The following is a 6,000-nucleotide window of genomic DNA, read 5'->3' on the forward strand; positions in this document are numbered from 1 at the left end:
ACTCTAACTAAGCCACATAACCAAATAAAAAAAAATATTATAAATTAAACCTTATATTTTACCTATTTTATAATTCATACCCTATATTTTGGATTTTGTAACCTGACCCCTCCTTTTCCCTTTAAGTTTTTAATTAATGCCTTGATATTACTTTGACTAACTGATTGATACTGGTGCTTACCCTAGAGCCGACCATGATTAAGTGGGGACTACTTATCACTATGAATTTTAGCGAATCTAAGTAAGTGGTTTATCAAATCTTAGATTGTCGCTTGATGTAAAGAATGACAACATTAGCATATATGACATGCTAATCATGCATTGTAGCGAAACCTGTTTGATTAATATGATTTTTTGACATGATTTTTTTATTAATTTAAAAATGATGTGCATTCATCTACATGTTTAGATATTCTTGCTTACGATTCTATTATACTAGTCATGTTCATCTTACCATGCCACTTGCACATGTGCACAATCTTAAAGGGGATGATTTCTATGTTTTGACAGTACTTGACACCTTTCAAGTTAGGGTTAGGGACGATGGATATTTATAGTATTACATAATAGGGCATATGTCTAAGATCTCAGTTTGTGAATCCTAGACAATCAGGCAGCCGTTTTACTAGGCAATGAGCGATTTACTATTGATTGACGAAAGTTAACTTTTTTATGGTGTTTAAGCCGGAGAGTAAGGGTAGAATGACGTAAACCTAGTGGTACCCGATGATGTAGGATAATAACGTCTATGAGCGACGACTCACGAGTTACTGCATAGCGGTGCAATGATGTGTAGCCATAGGCTCAAATAGTTATATCAATGTGCGATACTAACTTTTATGACGGACTTACGTCTGGGGTCCTAATCTGTAGTGGCGGACAACTGATTATGTTGTTCGCCTAGTTACGAGCAAGCGATTCTACTGCTAGGTTCTATCCTCCCTTGAGAGCCACCATGATTGTTAAGCAAGTTGTGGATGGCCAAGGGCATGTGTAGAAGGCATGTTATAAACAATGGATAAAATAATTATACTTGTCGGACCATGTTAGCCATTTCATGGCATCCATACTTCAATATTTATTGCCATAAACAACATGCCAAATAACCAAATTACTCGTATCATCTCCAAAATTTGAACGTACTTTTATTAGGTTTTGTCAAATTTCAATTGACAGCTAACCAACCTTGCAACTTGCTGTGAATAATAGTGGGACTAAATGTTTAGATTTTTAAAGTACAGAGGAGTAAATTGAAATCAAGCAGAACTATAAAGGATAAATTATAATTTACAATCAAAGCAAGCTTCATTTTTGCTATCTAAGATTTACATAAAGAGGTGAAAATGAGAGATACTCTTTATTTATCTATTCTAACTTACATAACAAAGATTATATATGTTTGATATGCATGATATTTTCTATATAGCTTCCCTGAACTCTAAATGGAAGAAAATCCCAACGATCGTACTAGTTTACAAGTATTTTAATTATATGTTTATATCTTCCTTAGAAACTCTAAATAGAAGGAAATACAAGGGATGGTCCTATTTTATAAGTAATTCAACTATCTACACTCCATTGTAAATCTAAAAGAAAAAGTGTTATGATACTATTTTATTTTTCATACTCGAAAGAAAATAAGGAGTGGTCGTAGGCCATGTCGTTGTTGCAGTGGGTAGGATGAAGATGGGCATGTTGTAGTTTCGGTTGTTAGGAGAGTAATTTATCGGTTGAGATCTAGTTGAATAAATTTAATCAATTTAAGGATCATATTTGAGTTATTAGCACAAGCCTAAGTAAGTTATTCTTTAATTTGGAAACAGTTTTAAGTTGTTAACCTATTTATGTAGGCCGGAGCTAAAGCTAAATGGAAGTCACAAGTAATATCATGTTTGTTTCAACTTGAAAGGAGACCTTGACTACCTTGAATTAGCCAATGCTATGTAAAGAACTAGTATCTCTAGATGGAAGGAGATAAAAAAGAATGCACTATTTCATAAGGAACTCAACTATAAATAGCCCTTCCTAAGATCACAAAAAATAAGAGTAAAGATTGACCAAGGTGAAAAAAGAGACTAAGCAATAAGAAAATGTCTAGAGCTGGAGTTGCAGTTTTCCTTATCATATGTTTTATGATGAGTATAGCAAGTAAGTTGTCTCAAATATTTCAAATCATACTCGTGTGTGATTTTTAATTTTTCTACATATTATTCAACAAATTTATGTACATATACGTATATAATTTTATATCTAATTTAATTTGATGTTTACTTGGTTAGGTCCTTGTGCTGCTGTTGGATGTTGCACTGACTATCATAACTGGGGTAACAATAATCAGCATCACTGCGAAGGTAGTGCAGATAATAGTACGTGCAATTCATGGTGCTCAACTTCATGCAGAGGAGGAATGTGCAAAAAACTTGGATCATTGCACTATTGTCATTGCTATTGTTAGTCTACTTCTCTTACCTTGATTAAAATAAAATCAAGAGTAATAACATTATTGGACTAAAATAAGTGGGTCGAGCTAGGTTTAATGACATTTGCATATGTCCAATACTCGACACTTCAATATGTTTTTTATTTTATAGCAACTATATGCTATGTATATGTTATATAAATCGTAATTATATTTTGTATTAGACTATTCTATCTATCAAATAACCTTCTAGCAGAAAATTCCACTTAAGCCACTCCAAAATTGGGCTTAGAATTAGGATTGACAAAAACCCAACCCAATTTGTGGTTTATTATCTCTATTCTAAAAGGTTGGGGCATTTCGATATGACCTCGCCTAAGGGTGACCATGGATCACTAATGATTCGGCCTAGAATGATAAAACTATATGTTCTTGGAATCCTGGCACTAAGCCTAGGAGGGCGTGCACCTAGGCAATCCTATGATCGAGTGAGTCTCGAGATCTTTGGAAGCAATAGCATAATCCTTCAATGGTAGGTAACAAGGCTTCTTCCTCTAGCATGGTTTGATGGTTGAGGTTGAGGGTGTTAGGCCATAGATGGATTATGACATAGGTAAAATATTTTAATAATTATCTTTCGATCAATTTGATTGTGCTCGACATATTTATATAGCTAATTAAATAAGTCCTAGCCCGCTAAGATTCTTACTCAAGAAAATAAGAAAATTAAGTCATGCAAATAAGCAAATAGCTAAACCTATTAAAATTCTAACTAAGCTACATAAGCAAATAAAATAAATAAGATAACTAGACTTAATCCATTAAGCCCAATTTCCTCTTATGTATCCAAATCAAATAAGGAGCGCATTATTCTATCTAACTTCCATCCACCTTATCCACAAAGTGAAAAGTAGGAATTCTAGCTATGCAAGCTAACTTGATCATTCAAATCATGCGATCTAGCACAAGAGTTAATCCAATCTTGGGTGGTCAAACTAGCTCATGCAGGTCCATCATTGTCGTGGGTTCGTGATTGAGCCCGTGCATACATCCATCTTGGCTAAGTGTGGGTCAGGCATGTTTTGTCGAGTCCATAATTATCTATGGTTGTTTTCAAACTCTCTCTCTCTAAAATCTTTTCCTCCATCAACTTAGCTGTCTGAATGTCATGCACAACTGAGTGTGGTCATGCCATTTTTCTTCTCAGCTTGAATATCAAGTAGAGTTCACCAATGGAAGTAATATAAGTCGCATTTGAAAGTAAGGGTCCTACCTAATGGATTCAAGGACCAACTGAGGTCTAGCTCTAAAATGAGCCCAATAGGAAAGATTATAGCTAGTCTGAGAGATTCAAATCCATATGGCTCCGTCTATGATTGAAAGTGATGGATATAGCACAACCCTACTAGTCACCTCGACATGCCATGGGCTCACTTAGTCTAAATGTTGATGATGCGTAAAGGTGCACGGGTCATGGACGAGGGTAGGGTATGACCTGATGTAACCCTATTATAGATGAATTGTTGATGCATATGGGCTTGTGGACATTATGAGTATATAGTATCAATGCATTGGTATGATCATGGTTAGCATTTATATATCATGTTTCATCCTTATTTATACTATATTTAGGTTATAGAGGCGTATAATTGTTGAGGTTTATGATCACTACATGGTGGAAATATCATTTAGATTAGTAAATAATCTCAAGTTCATGGAGGAGCTAGTGAGGATTATTTATAATTTATTTATTTATTTTTATTCTTTTAATAAATTAGATGGATTGTAGCCTCCTACACCGGCATTTATATTAGATGTGTTTGCATATATGTATTTTGGGGGATTATTGTGGCCTGTGATATATTTTTTGTGTGTGTGCTTGAAGTATTTTTGAAAATATTGAATTTTATTTTGTATATTATGTAGAAATGTAAACTAGCATAATATGCGAAAATCACATAGATTCTACCCACGTGAGTGGCACATGTATTTGAAAGGGGGGGGTGTTCTAGAGGGTGTAATTTGATAGATCCAAGAATCAAGTGAAATCTAGCTCTAAAATGAGCCTAATATGATAGATTGCGGCTAATTCGAGCATCAAAATTTCTAGTATTAGGATTGCAATTATTAGATTTTTTTTTTTATCTAAAACTAATAGTGAAAATGTTAATGTCTTTTATTTGGTCTTTCCAAATTTTCGTTAATATCTAACTAACCTTGAAACTTGAGGTGAATCATAGGAAGGCTTAAATGTTTAAATTTTAAGTATAGAGGAGCAAGTTGAAAACAAGTGAAATTTAAAGGGTAAACTATAATTTGCGATCAAGGCAAATTTTATTTATTTTTCCTATCTAATATTTATGTAAATTGATGAAATGGTTAAGGAAGAGAGGAGAAAAAAGGGAAGAGGTTGGCCAATGCTAAGGGGCTAGGAGATTAGTATTCCATCATGCTTCCATTTACGTTGTCTTCAATGTGAGAAGTAAGGGATGTAGCCATGCAAGCTAATTCGATCATCCAAGTTACGCAAGCTAGCATGAGACCTAGCCTAGCTATGGGTACATGGTCGAGTCCACTTGCATACATCCACTTTGGTCGAGAGTGGTTGAGGTATGTCTATACTATCCATGGTGGTTTCCAAATTAGCTATCTCTCTCAAATATTTTCCTCTATCAACCTTGCTGTGTGAAAGTCATCTCAAGTGAGTGTGGTTGAGCACATTTCTCTCTTAGCTCAAATATCATGGTAGATTCCACCAATAAAAGTAATCTCAGTTACAACCCAACAAAGTGAGTTGATCCAAGGAGCAACTAAGATCTGGTTCTAATATGAACCCAGTAGGACAGATCGCAGTTAGTTCAAGTGTTAAAATTTCTTATTCTAAAATTGCAACACTCATGCTCAATACAAAATTGCAACTATTAGATTTTTCATTCAAAACTAATGGTGCAAATGCTAAAATCAATATGGTTCATCGATCAATATATTTCGCCTTAAAACAATTTGCCAAAATTTACTCATATCATCTTCAAAATTATAATATATTTCTACGAGAGTGAGTAGGTCTTTTCAAATTTTTGTTAACCGCTAAGTAACCTTGCAACTTGATGTGAATCATAGAAAGACATAATAGTGCATTTGTTTAAGTGATATAAAAATGAGATTGGATTAATTATTCTATAGGCCTCACATAAATCTTATATTTGGTATAAAATTAATAAACAAGATTAGAAATTCGAAGATACCATATTCCCTGAAAGATGGGATATAGCATCCTACCAAAGAGGTGAGATAATATATCCTGAGTGGACTTGCCCTTATATAAGAAATAATAAATTTAGATATTGAAATGACAAACTAAAATTCTTAATTACTCAAATTTTATTTTTTAGTCTTTTTCTTAGTGTTTTATATTTCATATTTATTTAAAGTATTACTATATTAGAAAACTTTATAAATTAATTTTTATATTAATTTTTATATTATTTGTATTACTTTTCATTTTAATTCTGATTATTTTGAATGGAACATGATTAATTTTGATAATTAATATAATACAATTTAATGATATTTAATAATAT

The sequence above is a fragment of the Typha angustifolia genome, chromosome 7, assembly GCF_048772165.1.
Source record: "Typha angustifolia cultivar Huaian chromosome 7, ASM4877216v1, whole genome shotgun sequence".
NCBI classification, from domain to species: Eukaryota; Viridiplantae; Streptophyta; class Magnoliopsida; order Poales; family Typhaceae; genus Typha; species Typha angustifolia.